Source organism: Octopus bimaculoides, chromosome 14 (assembly GCF_046866305.1).
Source record: "Octopus bimaculoides isolate indiv1 chromosome 14, ASM4686630v1, whole genome shotgun sequence".
Taxonomy (NCBI): domain Eukaryota; kingdom Metazoa; phylum Mollusca; class Cephalopoda; order Octopoda; family Octopodidae; genus Octopus; species Octopus bimaculoides.
This window is the reverse complement of record NC_142941.1, coordinates 11574595-11590053: the sequence shown is the minus strand read 5'-3', so window position 1 is coordinate 11590053 and position 15459 is coordinate 11574595. Positions and strand designations below refer to the sequence as shown.

Sequence of the window (15459 nt, the reverse complement as noted above, 5' to 3'; positions counted from 1 at the left end):
GTATGTAAGTTTATGTATCTTGTATATTTATGTGCATGTAGACGGATATATAAATACGGGTTTGTGAATGACATAGATATTTCTATGCGTTTATATATATATATCTATATGTACATATGTATGTGTGTATGTATGTCGCACGCACATCTACGTAAGTACGTACATACGTACATACGTATATCTATAGTCTATGCGTATACGTACATGAGTAAGTATATACATACATATATATATATGTATATATATATATATATATATATATATATATATATATATATATATATATATGTGTGTGTGTGTGTATATGTATATCTATGTAGGTATGTATGTGTATGTGTACTTATGTACGTGTGTATTTATGTGTGCGTACGTAAGCAGGTTAGAGAATTCCATCAATGTTTGATAACAGCGTCAGAATCATCATGGTCGTCGACGGCGTAACAGTCGCCATCGCCGTCGTTGTCGATGTCATCGTCATCATCATCATCATCGTCATCACTATAATCATCATCGTCATCATCATCATCGTCATCGTCATCACCGACAACTCAGTCGTTATCTTCGACACCATCAGCTAGACACAAGAATTGTGTATATGTGTAAGTATTTGTATGTAGCCGTGGTAAAATTTAAAAGAAAACTATATACATGCGGGCGCGCGTGCGTATGCGTGTGTGTGCGAGTGTGTGTTTATGCATATGTATGTATATGTATGAATGTTTCTCTGTGTGTATGTGTACGTACTTGTGTAATATATATGCATATACATGCATATACTGACACATACACACACACACATATATATATAATATATATATCGATATATCGATATATATACTTATTCGTGTCTATGTATATATATATATATGTACATATATATGTGTGTGTGTGTGGTGTGTGTGTGTGTATACGCATATATATATGCACCTACGCATACATAAATAGAAAACTAACCTATATATGTATGTGTGTATGTGTGTGTTAGTGTGTGTTTGTTCGTATACGTTTCATTATATATATATATGTGTGTGTGTGTGTATGTATATATATATATTCATACATATATACATACTCATACATACATATATATATGCATACACTTATATACGTAAGTATACATACAAATACATAGGGATAAATATTTACACACACACATACACATACAAACATATATATATATATATATGCTGTATGTGAATGCACATACATACACATACATACTTATGACAACAATGTGCACATACACACCAAAAATCTATACATATAAACACATATACATATATATATACACACTCCTATACGCACTAGCTGATACATACGCTTCTACATATATATACCTACCTACATAACTACCTTCCTACAGACCTACCTACACACATACATACATAATGCATACGTACATATATATATATATACATACGTACATGCATACATAACTGGAGATAGGCGTTCAGTAGTCTGGCAGGTTGAGAATAGATCGATAAGAACCAATACATAGCATGTAAGAGAATGTATGGAAGACAGGAAGAGTGTAACATGAGGACGTTGGAAATATTTATCGATCGCGTTCTCATGTCTGGTTCTCTCTGGTCTTAAAAATTGTGTGGACTGGTGTAGTAGATGCAGTAGGAGAGACGTAGGGAGGTGGTATTCGTATGAGCTGTACGTGTGCGTATGAGTGTGCGTTGTAGGACAGGGTTGGTGGCGGTTGAGGTTAGGTAACGACTATGGGGATTTGGACGTTGTTGGGTTGAGGCTGTCTGGATGGGTGGGTGGATAGCTGGATGGATGGTTTGGTAGTTTTGTAGGGTGGATGTCTTGTTGGCTGGCTGGCTGGTTGGTGGGTTGGTTGGTTAGTCGGTCGTCTTGTTGGTGTGATGGTGCAACGGTGTGATAATGACTTCACACATACACACACATAAATTTACAAATACACATAGGGATGTGTATATAAATTGTATGTATGTCAATACATATAGATCTGTGTATGTGTATATATACTTCTGCATATATATATATATATATATATATATATATATATATATATATATATATATATATATATATATATATATATATATATATATATGTATGTGTATATATATATATATATATATATATATATGTATGTATATATGTATATAAATATGTATATATATATATATATATATGTATATATATATATATGTATATATGTATGTATGCATATCTATACGTGTGTTTTATACATGCATGCGTGTATGCGCCATATATATACATACATACATATATATATATATATATATATATATATATATATATATATATATATATATTTATATATATATATATGTATGTATATATATACGTATATGTATATAAGTATATACATATATATATATGTGTATATTTATATAAGTATATATATATATATATATATATATACGCATACATATATGTGATTTTTCTATATGCCTCTTTCTCTTCGACTCTTCTTTCATGTCTCCCCTTTATTGTTCTCTCTCTCCTCTTTCTCTCTCTCTCTCTCTCTCTCTCTCACTTCCTCTCCCTCTCCCTCTCTCTCTCTTTCTCTCTGTCTTTCTTTAGATATTTGTCAACGTATGTGTATGTATTTTATGTTTGCGTGTATTTATATTCCTCGATATAATGCTGTCTTTGTGTAGGTAAGCTTTAGCAATGTATGTGTTTGTGTGTTTGTGTGTGTGTGTATGTGTGTGTGTGAGTGTGTGTGTGTGATTGAGTGTGAGTGTATGCGCGAGCGCGCTGAAATGATAATAATCTTCCAAAATTTTAGCACAGAGCAACAATTCTGGGCGAAGGGATAAGACGATTATATCGACCCCAGTGTTCAACTGGTACTTATTTTATCGACCCCGAAAAGATGAAATGGAAAGTGGATCTCGGAGGACTGAAGTCTTTGTATTAGCTAGCGTGCCTGTGTCTTCTTCATCATTTAGCCTCTGGTCGACCATAACTGAGTATAGTCATAATCAAAATCAATTTGCTCCACCCATGACCATCACATCTTTTTAATGGCTGTGTGGTAAGACGTTTGCCCCTCAACCACATAATTTCATGAGCAAGCTGTTCCGTTGATCGTATCAGCTGGGACCCTAGACGTCGTAACCGACAGAGTGGTCCTACTTGAAGTATGCCTGTCCTTTCTTACCTAGTTTTTTTTATTTTTATTTTGAATAAACCACACAAAATTAACCTCACATATGGAAGTAAATCGCATTCAAACCAGAAACATGGATAATTCACAAATTAGAAAGAAGAGACGGAATCAACCTAGAGTTGGTTAAAATCAATTTTTCTCCAGGAATGAGAAACACATTTGACTCTCAACGAGGAACCAGGAACCGCGTAATAGACTTAGAATACAAAACCAGTCTTCTAACTATTCAAATATAATTAGTGTCACTGACAATTTACAACAGCGTAATTTCAAGGCCCCTTTTTTAGACCCTCTCTAGAGAAACAGGGACGCATGTTAGAACAAAACATACAGAAAAAACCCAAAGTAATAAACTTATCGAAGAAAATTTCTTAACAACAAAGATCAACATACTAAGCGTGGCTGTGTGGTAAGAAGCTTGCTTCCCAACCATGTGGTTCCCGGTTCAGTTCTATTACGTAGCACCTTGGACAAGTGTCTTCTACATAACCACGGGCCGACCAAAACGTTGTGAATGGATTTGATAGATGGAAAATGGAAGAAGCCTGCCGTATATATATATATATATATATATATATATATATATATATATATATATATATATATATATATATATATATATAGGGGTGTATCTATGTGAGTATGCTTTTGTGTCTGTGTTTGAGTACCGGCACCGCTTAACAACCGATGTTAGTGTGTTTACGTCCCTGTAACTTAATGGTTTGGCATAATAGATCGATGTAATAAGTACTAGGCTTAAAAGAAATAAGTTCTGGGCTCGATATGTTTGACTAAAACCCTTCAAGGTGGTGCTCCAGCATGGCCATAGTCAAAGGACTGAAACAAGCAAAAGAGTAAAAGAAGAATATTGAAAGGACTCAACTTTACCCCAACCCCACGCAGACAATGTTACAGAATTTTTCAAAAAAATGTGTATCACAAAAGCACTACTTGACCCTAAAACGACGATGATTCACTTGTTAGAAACAAAAGCAATTATCTTCCACCTGAAGGTGTGAATAAAACACTCGATGAATTGTGTGACCGTTTTCTGAATTTCTCGTATAATGCATTACACAAAGATAGAATTACCTCAAACTTTATCACTACTGAATGGAAAAAAAAAACTTAATTGAATTGCGAAATGATAAAGAATTGACAAAGAAGCTGATAAAGAAAGTGCTGTAGTACTGATGGATACAGAATATTACAAAGAAATAGTACTGTCTATGCGAGAAAACGATTCCTACTCCGAAAAGGTTGAAAACTATTAACAACAGAGAATAATGAAAAAAATCTCTCGGCTTTACCTCACCGACATGGAAAACGTCTGATAGACAAAGAAATTGATTATATAACAAATTTTCAATTTAAACCTATTCCTTTTTACGCTTTACCAAAAATCCACAAGTGCCAGATAATTAATGAAGCCAGCAAGCAATTACCCTGTATATACATTAACGAGATTTAAAACTAAGATCCATTGTATCTGGCTCATCATGTGAAACACATCGCTTGAGCTATTTACTTGACTTCCTACGGCAAACCTTTCTGACATATACCAAAAACTTCATTAGAAATTATTTGGATTTGCTAAACCACGTCCCAAAACAATCAATGAAAAGACAGTTATGGTATCCTACGATGCTGTGAACCTGTATACTAATATCCCACGCAATTATAAAAGAGACACAATCAAATTCTGGTTAGAGAAATATCCAGAAGAAGTACCAGGGTGCATCAACAAGGAATTCATTATTGAAGCATAAGAATTTATCCTCCAGAACAATTACTTCATGTTTCATACCAATTACAACAAAATGTGGAATTGCGATGGGAAAAAAACAGCCCCAGATCTTGCGAACCTAACAATAGGATATTTAGAATAGACTATATATCGAGTATTACTACAAAAATGTGGATACTCATTTCACCAATATATAAAAGAGAACTGGCAAAGATATTTGGACGACTGTTTTATCCTTTGGAATTAAGGTATTGATAAATATTCGAATTTAAATCACTGCTCGGTGTTATAAATACTAATTTGGGAATTTTAGTACAAAATGCAGCAATTTTCGGGGAGGGAGAAGTAGATTACATCAATCCTGAAATAATGAAAGGTAAAATCGACCAGGGCGGAATTTGAAATGAGAAGGTGAAGACAGATTAAATGCCGCAAAATATTTTGTCCGGCTGACCGCCTTCTCAACGGTATGAATATTAACATTCAATTTACAATGGAATATTGCAAAGAGAAACTTCCATTCCTTGACATTTTAATCAAAAGTAGTCAGTAACCTAATTGAAAACGACATCTATTATAAACCAACAGACTCAGAGCAATACTTATTATTCAACTGATGTCAACCGAAAGACAGTAAAATAAATATCCTTTTTTATTTAGCATGAAGGATATGCACATTAGCATCCGATGCAAATACCCGGGACCTACGACTTCATGATCCTAAAATCATAGTAGTCGAGAGATACTATCCTTTCTTACTCACTGATGATGAGATAAAATATGCGAAGAGAATTGTTATCGAAACACTAAGGGAAATATAACGAAATAAGCCACCCGAACCCTAAAAATAATAAGGCATATAAAGCTATTACAGTTCTATATTTAAGAGATGAGGAATTATGTACATTATATACATTATTTACGGGCATATGGCGTAGTGGTTGAGAGCGCGGGCTGCTAACTCCAAGATTCCAATTTTGATTCCAGACAGTGACCTGAATAATAATATTAATAATATTAACATCGAAAAATACCTTAGGAATGAGAACCCAGATTTGAAATTTCCCCAAGAAAACTGATGAAGGATGGAGGGTATCAACCACGCATGAATATGGACATATAACCAATTCTGGACCATGTAAATATTTTGATAAATGAATTTATAACTGATATGTATAAATATATGTTCTATGCATTTTCCATCTTTTCATAATTTTGACAACACAGCACGTGGAGAAAAAGGTTTTTCATTGAAACCTTTCACGCCTCTGCGTGTATGTGTATGTATGTATGTATGTATGTATGTATGTATGTATGTATAAGTGCATATATGCATGTATGAATATCTACGTATATATTTAATGAATATGAATAGAAATATCGTTCATATCACGAATATATACAAAGTATTATTACCTTTTTACTCAATTATATATTACATTCCATCATTATATAATCACATAACCGAACCATTTCATCAGCCATCTTTGTAAAATTGATACGGATATTGATCTGTAGATCAATGTTTTTCTTCATTCGCTCTTCGTCTATTTTCCTCCCACGTATGGATAATTCAGCTTCCATTATCCACTTTCATTTGGTTTCTCCATATCCTCCTACTGTAACTAATCATCCTTTTCTGCCTGATGAAGGAATTATGTATGAAACGTTGAAAATTTCCACTCAACTTACAGCTTTCATCATTTTAATTTTTATATCCATAAATACAGTTTTAGTGAGACACACTAAAACCACCTTCACTAGATTCTTTTTATACGCATATACGTACATGTATATACACAAGCATGCATAAATACATAAATATATATGTATATACATATATCGACATACAACTATAGATTTATTTGTGTGAATGTGTATTTGTATATATATATATATATATATATATATATATATATATATATATGCGTGTGTGTGTATGCGTATATAAATACAAATAAATATGTATATATATATACGTATATATATATATATATATATATATATATACACGCACACACATACACATATATGTATATATATATATATATATATATATATATATATATATATATATATAAACATGTATATATATAAACATATATATATAAACATGTATATATAATTTTTTTTAATATTTAAAAAAAACATTTAGATATATTTGCCTAGATGTGTATATGAGCGTGTGAGTGTATATGTACGCATCCACGTACATACACATATATACATATACATATTTGTATGTATGCTTGCATGGATGTACATTCGTATGCATACGTGTATATGTTTTGCTAACAATCACATTCTCAGGATATATGATCAATGATATTACATCGTTATGTGTGTGTGTGTGCGTGTGTATGCATTCCGTGATATCATACAATTAAGACTGTATTCAATGCTATAACATTGTAATGTAACTATAGTCTGTAATATCGCACTGTTACGTAAATGTCTATGGCATGTTATTATAGCTACGTATATTACTATTGTTCACACTTACAGAAGCATATCAGAGTGTGAGATGAAGATTTAGTATTATGGCATGGAGTTGACTTTTATATAATAGAAACATTTTACTGAATATAGCCACAGTACAGTGAAATATCATTAGGCACGTGTATGTTGTTGTTGTTGGCACTCCGTCGCTTACGACGTCGAGGGCTCCAGTTGATCCGATCAATGGAACAGCCTGCTCGTGAAATTAACCTGCAAGTGGCTGAGCACTCCACAGACATTTGTACCCTTAACGTAGTTCTCGGGGGATATTCAGCGTGACACAGTGTGACAAGGCTGACCCTTTGAATTACAGGCACAACAGAAACAGGAAGTAAGAGTGAGAGAAAGTTGTGGTGAAAGAGTACAGCAGGGTTCGCCACCATCCCCTGCCGGAGCCTCGTGGAGCTTTAGGTGTTTCCGCTCAATAAACACTCACAACGCCGGGTCTGGGAATTGAAACCGCGATCCTATTACCGCGAGTCCGCTGCCCTAACCACTGGACCATTGCGCCTCCACTTAGGCACGTGTATATGAAAGTATATACAGGTGTGTATACACATATATATTGTAAATATAAATATATGTAATATATACAGTGTGGTTGTATATATATAATATGCCTATATAGATATATATATATATTAACTATATGCATGGAGTGGCTGTGTGGTAAGTAGCTTGCTTACCAACCACACGGTTCCGAGTTCAGTCCCACTGCGTGGCACATTGGGCAAGTGTCTTCTACTATAGCCTCGGGCTGACCAAAGCCTTGTGAGTGGATTTGGTAGACGGAAACTGAAAGAAGCCCGTCTTCATTTATATAGAAAAACAAAAATAAAATCACAGATGGCAAAGAGAGAAACGAACACGCAATCCAGTGAGAAAAGTATTTAAAATAACCGTTAACAGGTATGGATGACTTAAATTTACATTTAACCTCCCCATTCTTACAACTGAAAGAATCCCGTCGTATATATGAATGTATATATATATGTATGAGTGTGTATATGTTTGTGTGTGTGTGTTTGTCCCCCACCCAACATCGCTTGACAATCGATGCTGGTGTGCTTACGTCCCCATAACTTAGCGGTTCGGCAAAAAGTGACGGATAGAATAAGTACTAGGCTCACAAAGAATAAGACCTGGGGTCGATTTGCTCGACCACAGGCAGTATCCAGTATGGCCACAGTCAAATGACTGAAACAAGTAAAAGAGTAAAGTGTATATATATATGTATATATAAACGTGTGAGAGAGTGCGTATGAGAGCGCGTGTATGTATGAACGTATGTATGCGTGCCTGTATGTGGCATTTTATGCGTGTACCGTTAGATGTACGACTGCCACTGGGGATAGTAGGGCTCCCCATTAGAGTATCGTCACTGAGTCTACTTCTAGTAAACTGATGTGATTATTACTGTACTTAGTAAAGAGAAAAAAGAAACATTAGCAAAAGCATGATAAACACAAGATGCAGTTTATAGTGTTTATCATACTGCTTCCTGAATATAGACATATGTGTGTGTGTGCTTGTGTTTGCGTGCCTTTGTGTATGCGCATGTATGTATTTGTACATATATACGTACATATACATGTATATATATTTGTACGCGCATACACACGCACACGCGTGCACACGCATACATGTAACACAAACACACACACATATATAAGGAGAGAGAGAGAAAGCGGGAGAGAAGGAGAGTTGAATACAAATGACCACCATCGATTATTAGACATTCCACGTTGAATGTGCAACCATGAATCTGACAGTTTGGCAAATTTACAACTTTCTGAGGTGGAGGGGGTGTATATAAGCATCTAGTGGGTGGTGTTATGTGATGTGGTGGGTTGTAAGGTTTTGTATATATGTGTAAGTAGATATATGTGTATGCATATACAATTTGATAATAATTTGACTCAGTTCTATGCAACTTAAAATTTCGTTGGGTCGTTGATCGAACCTATCTCGTCAGGCATCTAAAGCAGAGTAAACGACATATGAAGCACGTTCAAGATGGCTCCTAAATGTTAGGCCGTCCAATGCTCAACTTATGTCACGTGTTGTTGTTGTTGGTCTGGAAGCGACAACAGTTCTTTCTTTATTCTTCGGCTCACGTGTTCCAACATGATGTTGATCGATAGCTGTGGTCGGTCTGGAAGTTGTGGCACGGTATTCTGAGAGTCTTTATACAAACCAACGAAATTATAAGCTACATAGTGTTGAGTCAAACTGCTATTAAATTATATATATATATATATATATATATATATATATATATATATATATATATATATATATATATACATAACTCTTACTATATATATATATATATATAACTCTTACTGCTTACTAAAGCAGTTGAGTACCACCTTCTTTCGTTTGTCTACTCAGCCATATATGTATACACGCATATGTATCCTAATGCACAGTGCGTCAGGTACGTATCTTCTGCCATCTCTTTGGATAGATCAGTGGGTTGAAGCACTCAATACTGCGAGTCTTATACAGCACTTTTGATACATAATCCTACATTCATTATATTTATATACAGTTGTGGAGATCACCTAGCTAGGAAACGTGAGGATTTCATTTCAACATTAAGGTATATCTTTTATCCTTCACTTGTTACACATTTGTGAAGATTTGAGAAAGTAATCATTCTATAAACTTGCCTTATATAACGAATAGTTTTCATTGCTAATGAAATACACGTAAAATGACGTAACTTAGAAATTCAGGAATAAATCCTCTAGCTTTGTTCTCTGTGAACACGTATATATGTATATATATATATATATATATATATATATATATATATATATATATATATATATATATATAAGAAAGTTAGGGGTTGTGAATCCAACCCAGCTGTAAGACATTGTCCCTTCTTCGGTCACTAGATGTCCTTTTTAATTTTAATTACTTATATGACACAATATGTCTTATGTGTTTGTATCCTGTTTTTATTGTCCTCTTAGTTGAAAAATAAACTGGTAAATTGACATAATACAATGTCTGCAAGTTGATGAGTACAACATATTCCCCTCCATTTTCTTATTGCTATATATATATATATATATATATATATATATATATATATATATATATATATATATACATTCATATATATATATACATATATTTATATATTCTGGGATCTCATTATGGAGACTAATCATGAAACACTCGAATTATAAAACGCTTCCTTCTCGCAATTTTCATTTCGATGTATAAGATTGTGCGTGAATTGTCATACAATCATGCAATTTACATATATATATATATATATATATATATATATATATATATATATATATATATATATATATATGCATATACATATATATATATGTATATATATATACGTATATATATATATATGTATACATACAAATATGTATGTATGTGTGTGTGTATGTTTTTGTATGTTTGTATTTTCGTATGTACGTGTGCATGCATGCATGCATGCATGTATGTGTGTATATATATGTATATTCAGTATTTTATTGCAAGATTTTTTTACTCTCAATATTATCGGATTACATCATATCTCTCGCATAAATCTTTCAGACAGTGTCCTATATGCAGTTCTAATAATAACGCTACTCTAAACTAATTTTTGCATAGCGCATGAATATTAATCTGATATTACACTGGCAAAATCAGCAGTTCGATGATAAACTGTGTACCAAAGCTATAGGCCATCTGTATATCAATGTCATTGACTCTACACGTCAATGAATCCAGAAGTTTATTAATGACGGCGCGTTACTCGCTCACACTCACTGTATATACAAACAATCGTGGATACGTTCTCTACGCCATTCAAAAAATATAATTAGGTCTCAAGAATATGTAAAAGAAACAGAATGGTTATTCCATCAAGCTTCGTGAAGGCATACATAAATCCCACATTTGATGGTATTAATATGAAAATGGTGTAACTATACAATAGGAAAAGAGAGACATACTCTTTTACACTTTTACTCTTTTACTTGCTTCAGTCATTTGACTGCGGCCATACTGGAGCACCGCCTCTAGTCGAGCAAATCGACTCCAGGACTTATTCTTTCGAAGCCTAGTACTTATTCTATCGCTCTCTTTTGCCGAACTGCTAAGTTACGGGGACGTAAAGACACCAGCATCGGTTGTGAAGCGATGTTGGGAGGGGGGACAAACACAGACACACAAGCGCATACACACACATACATATATATATATATACATATATACATATATACAACGGGCTTCTTTCAGTTTCCGTCTACCAAATCCACTCACAAGGCTTTGGTCGGCCCGAGGCTATAGTAGAAGACACTATTTGGGAACTGGTTCTTATAGTAAATCTAAAAGTGGATTCTCTTTCCAAGTAAACGCAGATATGAACTGCAGGGCACAGAATCTCATATACTGATTTTCCTATTCCCTTTGCCAACGTGTAAGAATCCACAGACAACACATCAGACAAAAGAACTTAGGCAATATTCTGTTGAGTAAGCATCTGGAAACTGTACATTCAAGATTTATCCTTTCTACAAATGCTAAGGGATGACCCGAAGTACCAGAAGGCAATGAAACTACTTTTTGTCACAAAATTGTTACCTAAATTAAACGTATAAAAAATAAAAAAGATATATATGTATAAACATATACGAAATCGTTATAAAAAAAATTAATGCCCAGATAAACCGAATCAGATTACCACTGGATATAATTACAAATATTGTTCTCATAATTGCAATTAAAACAACTGGAAAAATTCACTTCAGCAACAATCACACAACTGATAGTCTCTTATATACTTAAAAACACATTTCAAACCTTTTCAAAACAATTTGATACATTCCATTTACTACAGCTGGATAAAATGACAACTGACCCTAAATACAATGGTTAAAAGAATGTTAATTTTTTGAGCTGTCATCAATTTCAGTCATTTCTTTCTTTTCCTTTCTTTCTTTCTTCTCCTTCCTTTCTTACATTTCCTTTCTTGTTTTCTTTCTTTCTTTCTCTTTTCTTTTTTCTTCTTTCTGTCTACAAAAAGCCTTCATAAATTCACCACATACACATAAATACTCACACAAGCTCACGCACACACACATACATACACATACACACACACACGCATACATACACACACACACAAATATACACACAGATATAGATCTAAAATAACAAAGAACATTCTCATTCCGTCTCTATTCCAGATGTTTTTCCAACTAACTCACATATATATAAAAGGCAAGAATTTTCAGTAAATAAATCATTCATTATGAATCTCTCAGAAGAGATGAAGGCGCTAAATAAATAATTACCCAAAATTCTGACTACTTCCTCTTTGTCAATATATAAAATCTGTACACCACTTCAAACAATCTAAGCACGCGCGCACACACACACACACACATGCGTGTGTGAGTGTATATTTATGTGTGTATATATATATATGCGTGTGTGCGTGTGTATACATTTATGTATCTCTCTCTCTCTCTCTCTCTATATATATATATATATATATATGCAAAAATTACTTGAGTCAGCCACAATATTTAAAGAAAGATTTTCTTAACAGTTTATTGACTGTTTTTTAAAATGGCTTTTTTTTTTTTAACCAGACTGCCCAAGCAACAGGACCATGAAGACTACCGTCCCTAACACCACCAACAACACCAGCAACAGCACCATCAAAAAATACTGGAGACAGTAACAATATTTGTTACTTAAAATTATTAACTATTTTTTAAAATTGTATAAAAGAAAACGTAAAGAACCAGTGGGAACATAATTTTCATATTGTATTTTTTGTGTGAGAACTTTCGGTGATGAGTTTTTCAAACACAGTTAATCCGTGTAGAGGAAGTTCTTTTTAATAATGATGTTGACTATTTCCGGTTTAGTTTCGGATTTAGAATTCATATGATGTATTACTCTTTTGCCTTTCATAGTTGATCATTTTGTCTTTTATTTGCACAAATATCTAAATGCTTACTACATAGAAAATTCCTCAGAGATTAATCTTTAATTTGCTGTTTATGCACTTACCTCGAACAAGTGATTGAGAAGTTGAATACGAATAACGAAAGCGTTTACTCACATATTTACAATACGAAAACGCCTCTCGAAAAGATGCGTGACACGCAGTTTTTGAAAAGATATATATTTTTTAGATAATTAATAACTTTTACGAAAATCGTTCTTTAAATATTGTGACTATATGAAATTTTTTTGACAAAAACGTTTAAATATTTAAATGCTTAAACAACTGACAGAAGACAAAAATGACATAGACAAGATAAAAATCAGCTGCGAATCTAAACGTAAGTAAGAGAATGTTGAGAAAATTTCAGGAAAAAAAAAATGATGCTCCTACCAAAGAGAAGAAAAACATGACTCATGTCAGTATTTGGAGAATTACAAGAACACATCCGTAGGAAAAGTAGACTTTGTTGACATTAAAACATTGTACAAACGCTACAAAACTCCAAATACTACCTACGTGGAACCAATAACAACAAGAAATTCCAGTACGTACGATATCTTTCAGGAATTGAATGAAATTCATTTCGAAAATGAAGCGTACAGGAAGAGGAACCAGATGAAGAAGATATGGAATAGTTTATTAAATCAGCATATGCAGGAGTATTTGGAAGGTAATTAGAGAGGAGAAATTGGCAGACAATACGTAAAATGGAAACAAAACTGAAGAACCAGTCATTTTTCTGAGTAAATTCCATATCAAGGTTATCAGATCGGAGCTAAATGAACAAGCAGATATCAACAGATATCAACATTTTAAGCCTTCGCACGTCACGATTTGAAGAGAAATTTGTAAAATGAGACGCCATATTGCAGAAAGAAACTGCCGAACGAACGAACGGAGAAGTATGTGAAAAAACTATTAGATACATGGAAAAAAATCTAGAGACACAAATCAAATAAAATACTAGAATCAAAACTCTATGGTTACGAACAAAATTACGGAGCAGGATCAGAAAAAATAAAAAATAAAATACGTTTTAGGAAAACGACAGAATTCAATAACAACAACATAAAGAACGTTAACTCCTTCCATATTAATTTACATGTCAAATCTAAAAAAATTATTACAGGGCGACAATTCATGTTTTTCCCTATGTTAACGTTATTATAAATGGAAAAGAATTCAATAACTCATATCAACACACACCCAACTACTACAAAAGACCTCCAAACAATAAAAATGAAAGAACAAATGAAAATAAATAAGCAAACCAAAAGAAAACTTAGTAAGAACATGTAATATAGGTAGGTAGACTAAGTGGGTGTGCTGGGAGAATCGTTAACTCATCTTCACGTTCTGAATGTAAATACCACCTTGGTTGAGTTTGCCTTTCATCCTTTCGGAATCGATAAAATAAATACCAGTTAAACACTGGAGTCGATGTAAGCGATTTACCCTCTCCCCGATATTGCTGGCCTTGTATAAAAATTTGAAACCAATATATGAAAGTAGATGGTACAATAACGATTGGACAACCATATTAACATATTAAGCAACACTAATAATAAATCAAAAAACATAAAAATAAACAAGCTTTTGACGGTTTTATAGATATTTCAAAATTATGATGCTATGATGCTAGGTATTTAAATTATTTTGTCCAATTCCTGTATATTACAGATATATTTTTATGAAATTTTCTTAAACTTGCACTATTTTGAATGATTTTCTTCCATTTTGCATTAATGCAGAATATAATTAACTGATTTATTATTGAATATAATAATATAAAATATTTACATGCTTTTAAGTTACGAAACAATTTGTCGTGATGTTAGAATTTTCTTATTGGTAAGTAAAATTTCAAGACACTATTTCTCTGTCATTTATGAATTTATACACTCCTTATCGCGTGCTCTTGTACTATATATTCTATATGTTTTGTAGAATGATACATTAAGGCGCTTTTGTTATGAGTATTAACGGATTAATTGAATCCATATACTGTGGATTGAATTTATATACACATTCACACACATATATTTATAT

At 33.1% G+C, this 15459-nt stretch overlaps 1 long non-coding RNA gene across 1 annotated transcript in view; it reads left to right on the top strand.

Annotated features, from left to right (window-relative positions):
- The window catches only part of LOC106884317 (uncharacterized), an 80591-nt gene extending 65576 nt beyond the window's left edge, over window positions 1–15015 (top strand). The window contains exon 6 of the long non-coding RNA XR_001411229.3: window positions 13046–15015. This is a non-coding gene — a long non-coding RNA (uncharacterized LOC106884317). The remainder of the gene's footprint in view (window positions 1–13045) is intronic.
- Window positions 15016–15459: the final 444 nt, after the last annotated feature.